The sequence below is a fragment of the Haliotis rufescens genome, unplaced genomic scaffold, assembly GCF_023055435.1.
Source record: "Haliotis rufescens isolate VD_foot unplaced genomic scaffold, xgHalRufe1.0.p SCAF_1, whole genome shotgun sequence".
Taxonomy (NCBI): Eukaryota; Metazoa; Mollusca; class Gastropoda; order Lepetellida; family Haliotidae; genus Haliotis; species Haliotis rufescens.
Genome location: NW_025963779.1, coordinates 55101130 through 55118073, shown reverse-complemented (window position 1 = coordinate 55118073; position 16944 = coordinate 55101130).

The following is a 16944-nucleotide window of genomic DNA, read 5'->3' as shown; positions in this document are numbered from 1 at the left end:
TGCAGGTTGCCTGGGTTCTACTGTGTCCCGACAAATCTACACAAGACGTTTGTGATATATATTAAAGTTATGTTAACTGTGTATTTACATTTTAAATGTTTTTGAAAAATTCCCAACTGATATTTCCCTATCTTTGGTCTCTGTATAAAGCTCGTAGCAACATAACAGGCAGTAGTCTTCCGTTAAAATATTCATAGCTGTTGTGATTGTGTATCAGTACTTCAGGATGCGGAGTTCTGATACGCCGATAGCACCATATGGTTGCCTTTGTTTCCATTTTCAGGCACAGTTTCTCATGAGTCTATTTTGTCCAACAATAGATTGTCCTGAAACCCTATATTGTCTCTGAAATTTCGCTCTAACATGGCCCATTACGTTTTTAGAACGACCGTTTCTTGTCAACTATGCCAGTGGTTGTAATTGACATTAACAGCTGATCGACTAAGTTTATATATATATATATATATATATATATATATATATATATATATATATATATATATATATATATATTCGATCAGTTGTAAATGTCGATTACAACTACTGACATAGTATATATATATATATATATATATATATATATATATATATTAACTGTTATCATAAAACTTGCAGGGCAAAAGAAAGTATGTTACCGTGATTGGTGGCGGCTAAAAATGAAGCAAGCAAGAAATGGTTATTCGGTGGTGTTGTATTTGATAGGGTATCATAGTTGTTTTAGACCTTTAAGTTCGCAGTGTTTCGGCGACTGTTTGCAGCATAGTAACGTTTTTATGACGTTTGTAATTGTTTCGTCAAATTTTTCACATGTATACTTTCTCGAACATCCATGCATCTTTTTAAATATCTACATCTATGAAGCTGAACATTGTATGTTCCTCTAGATGCTACAAGAACACTGTCTGTTCCTCCAGATACTACAAGAACACTGTCTGTTCCTCCAGATACTACAAGAACACTTATGTTCCTCCAGATGCTACAAGAACATTGTATGTTCCTCCAGATGCTACAAGAACATTGTATGTTCCTCTAGAAACTACAAGAACACTGTCTGTTCCTCCAGATACTACAAGAACACTTATGTTCCTCCAGATGCTACAAGAACATTGTATGTTCCTCCAGATGCTACAAGAACACTGTATGTTCCTCCAGATGCTACAAGAACATTGTATGTTCCTCCAGATGCTACAAGAACATTGTATGTTCCTCCAGATACTATAAGAACACTTATGTTCCTCCAGATGCTACAAGAACATTGTATGTTCCTCCAGATGCTACAAGAACATTGTATGTTCCTCTAGATGCTACAAGAACACTGTATGTTCCTCTAGATGCTACAAGAACACTGTATGTTCCTCCAGATGCTACAAGAACACTGTATGTTCCTCCAGATGCTACAAGAACACTGTATGTTCCTCCAGATGCTACAAGAACACTGTATGTTCCTCCAGATGCTACAAGAACACGGTATGTTCCTCCAGATGCTACAAGAACACTGTATGTTCCTCCAGGAAGCAGTTGAAGGGGTGATCATACAACTATCGCGGTGGGTCTAACAAAAGATGTCATAAAATACTTGATTGTTTCTGTATTTCAATATGAGCATGTAACTTTGCAAAAACAAATAAATGTGGTATACCCCCCCCCCCCCCCCCCCCAAAAAAAAAAAAATATTTAAAAAATGATACGTTTTAAAAAATGATTGTTTCATATTGAAATGTAATATATGCAGTGCTTAAAGATTTTCCAGGTATATATACGGAGAATTTTAAAGCGTCTGACGTTTTGGGGTCTTATGAGGTTTAATTGAAACAAATTATTCATGTAGTAAATATATGCAAATCTTACTCAACCCTTATCTACCTTAGATATAACGGGAAGCGGTAATCCCGCACAAGCGGCAACGTTCCTGTTAACAATTGGCCCAAGTACAGCTTCCCGCTCGCCATTTGTTGCTGTCTGCTTGATGAATGGGAACATGATATATTTATTCCGATATTAATTTTCATCTCATGATATATTCATTCCCATTTATAAATATTTTATTTCAATGAGGTTAGAAATGTCAGCCAGCATAAAATAGGAAGTTTACATTTTGACTGCAGGTGGTATTAGGAATACTTGGGCTCTAAGAGAGCGGGCATGGTTGAAACACATGGCAAGATGTCGACGTCTTCCCGGCTGTACGATGCTGGGTGGCGCTGGACGAAGTTTGCAGTAAACTGGCAGTGAAACGAATAATCTGATTTTTATCCTGTTTAATAAGTTATCGGATACGGAAGAGATATTTTAAATTTTAAAAAAGATTTGATAAGAGCATTGTTATTGAGCACTGTTCTAGGCTCCATTTGGACTTTGCTATTTATTGTGTAGATATTTGGTTTTAAATAAGATAACTTTATTTCTAGGACAAAATGTAAGTCTGCCACTCTTAGAACTGTTTCCGTGTTTCGTTGCTTGCTCTGATTTTGACATTATATAAACAAATAATTAAAGTCAAATTCTGTGAATCAATGAAGCAATCAACAAGTAACTTCGGTGCATTGGCATTGATTTTAGGTAGTGAGTGAGTGAATTGGGTTTAACGCCGCTTTTAACAGTATTACAGTCATATCACGGCGTGTCAGCTTAATGTGGGAGGAAAGCCCCAAGTGATGCAGGTCTCAGACGTTAACCACTTCGGTGAAACCCACGAGCACGGGTATGGTGCTGACAAACCTAGAAACATTATCGGGGCGAAACGGGATTCGAACCCACAATCATAGGTGTCTGGCGTGCCCAAGGGACGCAACTCTGCTCAGCGAATCGCGGCGCCTTAGACGACTGGGCCACCCGTGCCCCCGGTTTTAGGTAGTATTTCTAGAGTATGTAACACAACTAACCTTAAGGATGCCTCAATATCAACCACTTTCGTGAACATGAACAATGAGACCAGGTGCTCGTGAAATTGCTGATGTCCCCAAAACCATTGTACCCATGTCGGGAATCGAACCAGGGTTTTCGGTGTGAAGTGTCAACGCTTTGACGTCTTGGCTACGTAGGGAAACTTTGACTTTAAAGTTATATTCTCTGAAACGATATATCGAGTTTGTGGAGGTTCGAGTTCAGGAGGTCCACAGTGGTTGGAGGTCAATTGTGTTAGAGGGTGCGTCCGCGTATTCAGGACTGTTGGTAAAGGGAAACTAACAGTTAAGAATCCTGCTTGTTGCAACCATTGAAAACAGGCAGTTCAGAGAGGAAGAAAACGTATTAGCTGGTATGAACAATTTCCTGGGTGAAATAGGACCCTGTCACATGACGCAAGCAGCTGGCAGAGTGCGGCCTTCATAACACGCAAACTGATATATAAAAAGAAAAATGGGGGAAAGTTTGAATGAGCGAAAACCACGGAAACAATGAATGCAATCACAGGCGTCCCCAGAAACAACATTTTTCTTGGGTTATGCTTATTACTGACGACATCGCCTAGTGCGTGGGGAGTCTGGTTACGTTAGGGGGAAAAGAGATTGGGGAGGGGGGAGGTCGGGCGTTAGAGCTTTCAAGAGACGGCCTGGTTTAGTCATTACTGAAAGTTTATGGTAGACATCAGACGTTGCTTAATATGCTGTTTTTGTTTTTGTCTTTTGTTTCCGTTCTCAGCAATATTCCAGCTATATGGTGACGGCCTGTAAATAATCGGGTCTAGACCAGACAACCCAGTGATTGCCATGATGAGTATTGATCTAAGCAATTGGGATGCATCAACCCGGTCAGACAGCCTGACCACCCGATCCCGTTAGTCACCTCTCGCGACATGCATGGGTTGCTGAAGACCAATTTTAACATGATGTGCGATGCTATCCCATACAATGACCTCTACACGTCATTTTCACACCTCCTCACTCACTAGCGGTTATTGTTTAAATGTAAATTTTGTGATTGGCGGGTACCGGTAAGGCAGGAAATGCTTACCCTTTTCGCGTATATCGCATGCCATCACTGATTTTCAGTGATCCATTTATATAATTTGCATCAATCTTTTGCCTTTCACAGCCAATGAAATCTGTTTCGGCAGATATTCGAGACTGATTTCTAGCAATGGGTATGGAATATAGAGTCCGGAATCACAGTGTCCAGATTAATGAGGTGACATTGTACGTGGTTTTCCTGATGGGACATTGTGTCTCAGTTAGATATTGTCAACAATAATGTCAGTTAATATCGCTTCATAATTTGAGCTGGTTGAGGCTATTTCTGAAAATATGAATTTCTAGAACTTTCATTGAAGGGTACACACACCACAATACTCACCTCCTGTTTGAGCAAAATTTTTTTTCAATATGGCTGCAGTGACGACAATATCAACAAAATGATTGCATATGACAGCTATCGAAATTGAAAAAGCAATGGATTGGGGGAAACTATTTTCATAATTTTAAGCAAATACCTTCAGATGCGAAAATAGCGTGACACTGTCAGTATTCGGCGAAAACATGTCGGCTTAAGTCAAAAGAAGCTTGTGTAACAACGCGCGTGTGTGTATCGTGCTCTCTTCCATCTAAGTTGTTCTGAGCGACGAATGTTGCTCATTTTGGTCTTACTGAGTATATTAGTAGTAGTCACACAATACACGTTACAGAACAATTTTAATTTCAGAAGCATCACGCTCGCTTAGGTGAACATTAGTTACGTTGCGGGACTCTCGTGGTTTTTTTTGGAGAAATATAAATACGCATTATCGTCACAATGCAGGTTATGACAAAACAAACGTAAAAAACGTGAATCGTTTCATCAAACGGCCGCCATATACGCAGATTAAATCTCCATTTCATTAACTCAATTAACTGAAAGCATGTCCAAGGAAACCATGTAGTGAAATGGCAACCAGATGATAGATAATTTGCATAAAATTGACATAAAAGACCTTAAAAGCTGTTTTACGCGATAGTTCGACGAGGTACGGAAATTGTTCAAACAGCACATCGGCATATCCATTGTAACTGCCCAAGTACCCTAACCCCATGTCATTACAACCTAAACTAGTTGTATCTCTCATTAGCGCAGGTCTTCAAAGCGACGGCACGTGGCCTACATGGCGTTCACAGAAGGTGGTCCAGGGGCTGGTAGACTGTCACCGCAAGATGTGACATCGACAGGCGGGCAGGGGATAGCATCTGTCATGGTAAACAGGTAACGTCGTCATCGGCGATGATCAACCTCCTCCCCTACGACGATAAATACTCCAATCCGGAAGGAGACCTAACGCGCTCCCTTTTAGTCGAGCCGACCTGGTTTGTTCAACGTTCCGTAAAATGAAAATGTGTTGTAAAAGCTTGGTGAAATGTTGATTGTTGTAGTTCTACCTGTCCGGCATGTAATTGGCGATTAACAATCACGGGTACTAGTATACACCTGCCGTTTGAATCCCTGTCCGATCCAGGTGATCCGGGTTAATATTTTATATCAACACGGTCCTGTCAGGTAGTTTGTTGGTACAGCGAACAACGGCGGTATTTTCCTGACATTATGTAAGGTAGTTGGTATATGGTCAACCACATTGTCCAAGTCCGGTGATTGACCCGTCCAGGTAATCCACTACAGAAACACAGGTGGACACTGCAGGCGCACCGCGATCATCAGAATAAAGGCTTACCCGGATTCCTGGAACGATTATAACGCCGAAGTCGATACTAGCTCGGGAAAACATTCATATTCTCAATACATGTTCACAAGTTTGACAGAAAGCGTTAGAATTTTTTTTTTTTTAAATAAAAAATCCCAGAATATTTGAGTAATCATTTTTTAATTAATCTATTATTTGTTTCCTTATGTTATGTCGTAGAAAGAGTTAATTAGTTTAAAAATAACATAGTTTCTGGTACATTTTACTTTTTAACCAACAGGGCACATGAAGATTTGTGTGTAAAAATAAAACGTAAACGCCAGAGAACTATCAGTCTCGATTATCTGCCGGAACAGATTCCATTGGGAGTGAAAGGCCAATTAGTGGTGAAAATTACATGGATCACTGAAAACCACCTACCCAACACGGTGATGTCTGTGAAGGGCGTTGGTGGGTTTAGTGGACCCATCCAGTGTTATAACTCACAGTGTTGCTGTATTCGTTGTTATAAGTAGTTTACATAACAAATCAACAATATTCTGAAAATACCGTAACAATCAGCATCACAGGCTGTACGTGTGATTACTTTTGTTGTCCCCATAGCCATTGCGCAACCAAAAGCGCTGGATTTCCTGTATGTGTTGAACACAGTTCTGCATGTCCCGAGCCCAGTCTAAAACTCAACGTATAGATCCCTCTATAAATCCTGCCCGGAGATCAAAGGATCTGAGACGATTCAATTGCAGGTAAAGCGAAGCAGGTGTAAAACTCAATTGTCAACACCCTCTCGCTTCACCAGACCAATATGTACCCCCCCTATAACACCCTACCTTCAACACCCTTTAACCCCCGACCCCTCGGGGTACCCTGCAAGAAGAGGGTAAGTTTGTAAGCAGATTAACCGGAGCATCAAACGTAGCGATCAAGTGCCCTCAAACGATCACGACAGGTTTCATAACTGGCAGTGACAATTGTTTGTATTACCTGTTCACGGAAAGTAAACAATAGGAATTGGTTTCAAATCTTTTATTTAAGAGTAATTGAGTTCAGATCCAATCTGGTTTCTGCTGATACAATAAATAGTCATCGTGTAAATAGTTCAACATAGTCACTTCACGCTCACGTAATCCAGGATTGTTCACCGCCAAGCTTTCAGGTTGATCTTTGACGCCTTCTTTTTCATATGCTACATGTGCAAGAGGCGCTTTACCGAACTGAAAGGGCGTCAGGTGCTACAGGGGATGACGGGGTGTTGTCTGGTGCTGAAAGGATGACGGGTTGTAGTCTGGTGCTACACTACACCCCGTGGTGCTACAGGGATACGGGGTGTAGTGTGGTGCTACAGGGATACGGGGCGTAGTGTGGTGCTACAGGGATACGGGGTGTGGTGCTACAGGGATGTAGTCTGGTGTTACAAGGATACGGTATGTGGTGCTACAGGGGATGAAGGGGTGTAGTGTGGTGTTACAGGGGATGACAGGGTGTGGTGCTTCAGGGGATGACGGGGTGTGGTGCTACAGGGGATGACGGGGTGTGCTGCTTCAGGGGATGACGGGGTGTGCTGCTACAGGGGATGACGGGGTGTGGTGCTACAGGGGATGACGGGGTGTAGTGCTTCAGGGGATGACGGGGTGTGGTGCTTCAGGGGATGACGGGGTGTGGTGCTTCAGGGGATGACGGGGTGTGGTGCTTCAGGGGATGGCGGGTTGTGGTGCTACAGGGGATGACGGGGTGTGGTGCTTCAGGGGATGACGGGTGTGGTGCTTCAGGGGATGACGGGGTGTGGTGCTTCAGGGGATGACGGGGTGTGGTGCTACAGGGGATGACGGGGTGTGCTGCTTCAGGGGATGACGGGGTGTGCTGCTTCAGGGGATGACGGGGTGTGGAGCTTCAGGGGATGACGGGGTGTGGTGCTTCAGGGGATTACGGGGTGTGGTGCTTCAGGAGATGACGGAGTGTGGTGCTAAAGGGGATGACGGGGTGTGGTGCTAAAGGGGATGACAGGGATACGGGGTGTGGTGCTACAGGGGATGACAGGGATACGGAGTGTGGTGCAACAGGGGATGACAGGGATGTAATGTGGTGCTACAGGGTTACGGGGTGTGGTGCTACAGGGATACGGGATGTAATGTGGTGCTACAGGGTTACGCGGTGTGATGCTACAGGGATACGGGATGTAATGTGGTGCTACAGGGTTACGCGGTGTGGTGCTACAGGGATACGCGTTGTGATGCTACAGGAATACGGGGTGTAATGTGGTTCTGCGGGTGATGACGGGGCGTAGTGTGATGCTACAGGGATACGGGGTGTGGTGCTACAGGGATATGAGTTGTGGTGCTGCAGGGTATGGCGGGGTGTAGTCTGATGCTACAGAGGGTGGGAGGGTGTAGTCTGGTAGTCTGATAGTCTGATGACATTGAATGAGACTTACCAGGTTCACAGCACTGACCATTGACAACCGCCGGGTATTGAGCAATATAACGTGTGCTGATGCTACACGTCTGGAAGGACATTAGCAATATTCCCAGAGTATAACGTTCAGCTGTCCGCGCTCAATACCAGCCATCTCGACACGTACATGCAGAGACAATGACCAACGTTATCATGTTGTACATATCGGGAGGTTTCCGTTGTCGCATCTCGTACAAATGGGTCGTGGAACAAATCGTTGTGTTCTGTTTTGAGTGCAGTCAACTACTTGGCAATAGACCTCCATAATGCGACAGCTGCATAGATAGTTGCTTTTCATGGTGGCAGCAAAGATGAAAGTGAAGAAACAATAGTTTTACATTACGATAACACGACCGTTGTTTACATCCTCGATATATTGTATTTGATTGTGTTTCCCTGTCCTTCTGTTGGCATCGGTGGCGTGAGTGCGCACCACAGACGTTGGCCTTTGCTGTAACGTTGAGGTCGTCGACCGGCTGAGACAAAAAAAACCTTGGTGAATCGACTGAAACCTTTTAGTAGTAGTAGTAGTAGTAGTAGTAGTAGTAGTAGTAGTAGTAGTAGTAGTAGTAGTAGTAGTAGTAGTGGTGGTGGTGGTGGTGATGGTAGTAGTAGTAGTAGTAGTAGTAGTAGTAGTAGTAGTAGTAGTAGTAGTAGTAGTTCACAAATTCAAGGTTGTAAATATCCAGGATAAGGTAGTATAATGACCCCTTTTCAACCACAGGATCCCCATGCTTTAAGACATCGTTATGTTCATATGACTTAGCTTTTATTAACTTAAACACATTCATATTTTGGCATATAACCCCACTTTATGATCAGGCGAGACTAAATGGGCTAAAACATCTGGTTTTACAGGTTTTCAAGAAAGCATTTTTCTAATATTTGTATATTATATAAAGTTGATGTCCTACGGTGGGTGTGTGTTGTTCATGTTCGAAATTGTATATCGACTCTTTTCATTCGTTCCATGCTTTTTTGTTCGATAGTTTTCATAACAATATTTTAAAATGTTATAAACATTTCCAGAGGACTGATAGGACCCTTATCATATACCTCGGCCTTTTCACACTGCTTCGAAAGTTTGATTGTCTGTATATATAATTTTTTTTATTAACATCATCAAAATATCAATGTACAGTATTTTTAGAGGAATCAATTTTTAGGTGGGATTTATCTGATGCTGGTTCAAATTTTTAATTACAAATGGTTTATTGGTTTCTGGTGGGAGAATTACGATTGCTATAGTCCAATAAATCACAAGTACTATTAATTTCATGAATCGTACGATATGTTTGAAAAAATCACCTATATCATTACGTTTTCGACATGTCATACTCCAAGGTTTATATCGACATCCTATTTATCGCAGTTGATATTATAAAGTCTGATTTTCTGCAATCTGAATCTCTTGACATGGAACACGTAAACATATTTATACAATTATACAATGAAACTATACATTTGAGTTCAACAATTTAATATACAAACACAAACAAAATCAGTTTAAAAACGTAAAATAATCGACGGTTGATATCAACCCAACAACCAACCCAACACCCAACAACAATATCGCACCGAAAAGATCGCTAGATTTGTTACGACTGTTAGTGTAACAGGATCTGGGTTGGTGAGTGAATTGGCTTTTATAATACGCCGCTGTTAGCAATATATCCGCAGGGAACACCAGAACTTGGGAAATCGAACCTGGGATTCGGCGTGACGAGCGAACGCATTAACCACTCGGCTACCCGCCGCCCTGTATTTGTTTGAAGGCAGGGAAGCAATGGTAGGTTGTAGATACCTGTGTTCAGTCAAAAGGTAGCGTTCATGTAAATTTTCACTAGGCTACCCCACCGTCCTTGCTGCAAGGTCTGAGTCTGTTTTTATTAATAAATGTGTTTTTGTGAAAGTAATGATTCACACGAACATAATTCCGCGTGTATCAGTATAATGGGTCTGAGCCGGGGTGTTCTGACTAGCCCCTCCATATTACGGCAAATGGCGTCTCGGGGAGTCTATGCCCTTACCGTGGCCGCCCATGACATTAATTTGTTTTGTGAAATCTTCTACACGATTAGCAAGGCCAATTAGGGACAGATAGCACTCTTCACACGCTAAATTGAGCGAATTCGCTTTCACTTTTCCGCCAAAGTATTCATAGATAAGAGTAGCTACGACCACTCGTCACTATGAGAGACGGGCCGTGGTCTTAATCGACAGGGGATGCTAAGATTTATGTTGATAATTGAACAGAAGGGCTCCAGCCAAGCTAAACGGTACTTTGCGGTAATCTGCGTGATTTGGCTGATGGGAGTGATATGGCATGTTATTCCCCCTGCTTCGTATGTCTAGAGTGACCTGAAAAGTCTCACGGTGGTCAGTGTTTGGCCACACGGACAGTGGGAACTGGCGTGGTTTATACTGGACATAGCAAACGCTGGGGAATATAGACTCTTACATCAGATGTTTGTTGACCTGAGCTCAGTCGAGGCGCTCTCTGGAAGTTTCTCAGGGAGCTCGATGCCTTGTTTATTATACTTTTCGTAGTTAAATTACTTAATGCATTTTCAGAAGGTATAGACAATATAAATAAACAATTTATGTTCAAAGGTTTTTAATCCCTATAAAGATTGTTTGGAATACTTTTAGATTTTGAATTATGTTTGTTGTTGTTAGTTGTTGATGTTTGGATAAGTGTAAAGTGTTTCGGTACTTGTAATACTGGAACTAACTATGGTGTAAAGGAAATCAAAATATATACTTTGTATTGAATTTGGGAAAATGATTGTATTTCTGAGTAATGAACTTGTTTAAGGAAAATAAATAAAAAATTAACCTTCCTTCCATAAATAAATATAAATTGCTGATAAATTAAATGACCTTAACCCCCTGTCTTCGGAAGAATGTTTTACTTTACCTATGTCTTCGTGAAACATTGATAAGTGTACTTGTAAAAAACATTCTGTGACCCTATGAAAAGAGTTTCGATATCCTCAGAAGATAAGCCCATCAAGGAGGGATATATACTTCTCAAACGAAGTTGTGGCATGACAGATTAACTATAGTAATATGAAGGAATCTTGTGTTCTTTACTTTGTTTGTTTGTTTGTTTGTTTGTTTGTTGTTTAACGCCGCACTCAGCAATATTCCACTATATGACGGCGGTCTGTAAATAATCGAGTCTGGACCAGTCAATTCGGTGATTGACATCATGAGCATCGATCTACGCAAATGGGATACGATGACATGCATCAACCAAGTCAGCGAGCCTGACCACCCGATCCCGTTAGTCGCCTTTAACGGCAAGCATGGGTTGATGGAGACCAATTCTAACTCAGATCTTCAGGGTCTTCATGATTGTAAAAACATGAAATAATAACGTGAAATAATAAAGTATAAAAGTGACCCAACTCCCGTGAATGTTTCTCTGGATGACTGGTCACAACACATGAGCTCAGGGTTGATCTATTAATCCCGTTAGCCGCCTCTTACTACAAGCATAGTCGCCTTTTACGGTAAGCATGGGTTGCTTACCCCAGATCTTCACGCGTCCCTGTGTTCTTGAACTTCTTTTGAGTAGTATCATTGTATAGAAGAAATACACCGCTTGACGTTCAGTATTGAATTAAATTAATGTACTTGTTCTATAGCTATGTGTATGAGACAAATAATTTGTCAAATTGTAATTCAAACTCATCTGCATATTTGAGATACAATATATACATGTACTTTAGTTTCGTGTAGTTTACCATTGTGTCTTTTATCAATTAAAAAATATACGTGTATGTCAAACTTTATTGCAAGATAAGTAAACGTATATCTGAAATAAATAAATCCCAAAGCATATGTCTAAATATTTGACATTGATTTGTTTATATTTGACAAGAGATTCTCTCTTGATCGTTGACTTAAAAACAAATAAACATAAAGACTGCAATAACGAGGTAGTTTACATACGAGTGTCCGCGTGACAAAGGTTCCAATGTTTATCGATTCTGTATATGTAACGGCGTCGTAGATGAGTTGGCATGTGTCACGCTGTGACAAGCCGATACCGCTATCATTCACGGCACTGTCCGGAATTAGCCGATCTGCCACTCGGATGAGGGTTTACGTCATCAAGCCGTCGGCCGATAACGAGGCTAGAGCGATAAGCGAGGGCGTGGTAGACCTCCATGGTCGAGCCGCTTCTGAAACACACTCACATACCCTCATATGATGGATATCTATGACAAACATGATCTTAGTTATATATTATCATATCTAGCAGATATCGTCTCCTTTCGCAACAGGCATTGTACAGCGGCATAACGTGGCGACGGTTTTAAGGTTAATAGTTTGGTATAATATCACAGCATTGATTAAAACAAGAAGGAGCACACACATTTATCTGAAAGAAGTGTATGCCAATTAGACAATATCTTCAGATATGTTTACGAAAATACGATATCTCTGAATTTATCTAACTTTTTTAATAATTAATCTGAATATATTCACGTGGGATGATATGCGGTAAACGATGGTTTTAATGGAGGCTAAAGGACACCATCCTTAAAAGTCATACATGTGGGTGATATTGTCCTACATGTGGGTGATATTGTCATACATGTGGTTGATATTGTCATACATGTGGGTGATATGGTCATACATGTGGGTGATATTGTCCTACATGTGGGTGATATTGTCATACATTGGGGTGATAAGTCGTACATGTGGGTGATATGGTCATACATGTGGTCGATATGGTTATACATTGGGGTGATATAGTCATACAAGTGAGTACGTGCCAATGACATGACCACACATAAAACAAATACTTTACATCTAACCACAACCCTCATGCATGATCTGACCGAATAGATGTGTATCACAATGCTTTAGATCTGTAGATATTTGAGAACGCGTTAGAAATCATGAAAATGTGACAGGATATTGATATTGTCATACATGTGGGTGATATGGTCATACATGTGGTTGATATTGTCATACAGGTGGGTGATATGGTCATACATGTGGTTGATATTGTCATACATGTGGGTGATATGGTCATATATGTGGTTGACATGGTCATACATGTTGGTGATATGATCATACAAGTGGGTGATGTAGTCATACGTATGGTTGATATGCCCATACATTTGGTTGATATGGTCATACATGTGGGTGATATGGTCAAACATGTGGGTGATATGATCATACGTGTGGGTGATATGGTCATACATGTGGGTGATATGGTCATACATTGGGGTGATAAGTCATACATGTGGGTGATATGGTCATACATGTGGTCGATATGGTTATACATTGGGGTGATATAGTCATACAAGTGAGTACGTGCCAATGACATGACCACACATAAAACAAATACTTTACATCTAACCACAACCCTCATGCATGATCTGACCGAATAGATGTGTATCACAATGCTTTAGATCTGTAGATATTTGAGAACGCGTTAGAAATCATGAAAATGTGACAGGAGACAAATATTTATGCGATATCATCTAAGTGTCATACCTCCCTCTGACCTCACAACTTTCAGATTGACATGTTTGATAAACTGACTCACGGAGACTTTCCTCATTAAACACAATCGGGAGTCAGTCGAGTTGAAATGCCGTCTTGAATGTATTCAGGCCGCGGTTTTATCAGTAATATTTCAAGTAATAAAGTATGCGAGGTCATCCGAAAATAGACTCCACGTTGCTTTATTTAGAACTAATTGATATTGATATGAATTACAGCAAGTACAACGCTGGGGCAGATCCAGAGTCGAGGCGTGTGGGGTTGGGGGTTATACCCGGTGCAAATACAGATAGTCACCGAACGATCAATTAAACTGTTGTATAACCCTTAACAAAACTAAGATCATCGTGTTATTATTTGTGTCGGCATTCGGTGTTTTCTACAAAGATCTAAATATGTCCCTACTGGTAGTTTCAACAGCGTGTACAGAAAGGGAATTACTTGTGACATTAGGCCACGTGTTTCTTTGGGTCTTCCAGCCTTTGAGTTTCACTCGATGGCGTCCTTTAAAATGAAAATGAATAGAACATAAGTGCAAGATTGGGACTAAACAAGGTGTTAGGGGCTAAAACAAGGGTTGGTCGGCTGGGAGTCAGTATACTGTGTCTGAGCGTGGCATTCATGTTAAACTGCGGCATGGTATCTCAGTTGCCTAGCACACAATAAAGTCCGCAAGAGTTCGGACAAGTACAAACACAAACACACGCACGCACATGCACGTGGCTATATAGGTGCAATAATCTTGGACGCGACGTTAAACCCCATTTCATCTCACATCTGAAGTCACACCCGTGATGTTGCTGGAATGTCTGCTAAAAACGACGTTAAACCCTACTCACTCATTCTTGAAGTGAACAATCACAGGTCTTGTCAGATCACATATGCATGTACTAACCTGAATGTTTCTATGGGATGAGTGCTAACGTTATTTGATGTTTGGTTCCAGTGTAGATGTGCATAATTCGTTATAATTGAACTGTGTTAACGTAAGAAGACCTCGTCCTCTGTGAAAATACCGCGTGTGACTGGCATAGTGTTGGCTACACCAGCATGGCCATGTCCCTGTGTATTAGCGCAAAAGCTGCCTGATAATAGCGGACTTGTCGTCCGAAGCTAATCCAACATTACAACAGGACATCGCTGTTACGCCCGAGAACACGCCGTCTACTTTCATCGTTACAACTGAAAATGCCAAAGGGAAATTATGTAACTCTCTAACAATCCAACATGGCCACCACTTAGAAGGAGCATTTACTACATTCTCGCTGCTTGTACGAGTTATTGCGAGACTATCTCCTGGCACGCGCCAGGCATGACATTGATGCCATGGTCATCTCGTGATGGACAGGTCATCTCTGGAATCTGCCCCTGTCGTCTGCCGGTCAGAAGTGAATGATTCCAGGGACAACGTTATCACTGCGCATGCGCAGAGTTGGGTTTAGCCTGGCGGACGAGATACCAACTTTATTGACTTAATGAAAAGACAGGACCGGTTACAACCAGTTGAAAGAGATGCCGTGTTCAATGATACGGACGACCGCTAGGCAAGATAAGGAAATATATTTCAATTTACAAATCATTAGCGGATATATAGGAGGTTAAAGCAGGCCGAAATCAGGGTTGAAATGTGTCCCTTGGCAGACGAATATTTGGTTTGAACAAACACCCATTTTACTGTCAACTTATTTAGATACAAGAACAATTAACATATATTCATAATAGTGAGTTAGTGAGGGAGTATGGTTTTAGGCCGCTTTTAGCAATATTCCAGCTATATCACAAGGGACACATGAAATGGGCATCACACATTGTACCCAAGTCAGGAATCGAACCCGGGTCTTCGGCGTGACGAGCGAACGCTTTAGCCACAAGGCTACCCGACCCTATTCAAAATAGAATATGTAGTTATAAGTTTGTAAACAGCACACACTCATTCGTACATAAATATTAATAAGCTTGTACTAACGCACCATTTATCTAACACCAATCTCGAAACATATTTTATATGTAATTATATATTTGTTTTTCTTCTAATTCAAACATGATAGATTTGTCGTTTAAATGCATTTAATGCTACAACTGCAACATATCTTACATTTTATAATAGTTATATAATCATAATCATTTCATAATACTCTCGGGGCACGGGTGGCCCAGTCGTCTAAGGCGCCGCAGAGTTGCGTCCCTTGGGCACGCCAGAAACCTATGATTGTGGGTTCGAATCCCGGTTCGCCCCAATTATGTTTCTAGGCTTGTCAGCACCATACCCGTGCTCGTGGGTTTCACCGAAGTGGTAAACGTCCTAGACCGGCATCACTTCTGGCTTTCCTCCCACATTAAGCTGACACGCCGTGATATAACTGTAATAATGTTAAAAGCGGCGTTAAACCCAACTCACTCACTCACTCACTCATATTACTCTCCTGTTTCAAGGTCTACATTTATATAATTACTCGTTGGCAAGGTGTAAGTAGTGCCAAATACCACATCCAAAGTCATGGTAATCGAAATAAACCCCAGAGTTTCCTCTCATACCATGGCTCATACTATAATCTCACTCGGCAATTAATATTTCAAGGTACTAAAATAATACTCCGTTTGGTATCCGATTTCCAACTGTTTATTGTACACGAGAACTGTCGATGCTCTGATTATCTGCTTGTCAGTCAGTTTGTTATCATACACCACCTGATCGATCTCGGGCGTGATTTAGCTTGGAATACAACACAACGGCCCTACGCTTGTTTTAATCACTCATTGTCAGTGTTGGCGGTTGGCGGTTGGCGGAGATCTTCAGTGGACAGGTATGGATGTGAGGGGGCATCCCCCCCCCCCCCCCCCCCCCACTTTATCCCCGCCCTGCGCATACTCCTTACCCGCCACGAGACCAAGGATCCAGAACAATGGAAAAAAAACATGTGCGAGCGACAATACCCAGCGGCACGTGCATCCCACTGATTGCACAGGTAGAAGAGACAAGGCGCGTTGTTGACATACCCCTTCAATCTTAATTAATGTATCGTGGGGTACTGTCGTCCATGCACTGCGCTACAAGCTCACAGCACTACCAACGATGAGCCAACAACATCGCAACCAAGACGTATGCTAATCGCAGTTTTCTTCCTTCACTCAAAATATTGTTTTTTGCTTTTTTTAATTTAATTGATTTTTTTAACAAATGTTGATACTTTTTATAGCTTTCGACATCGCGTGATGCTATATGCACACACTGATGGCGACATCCTCTCTGGTGCAGATTCTACAGGTAAGTTGCCTTTCTGGTCCTGCGCGTTCAGACGCGACATCGATCCTACTTCCTCCGCGCGTGTGTTTGCCTGCACGTGCATGGAATCCTGCCGCTA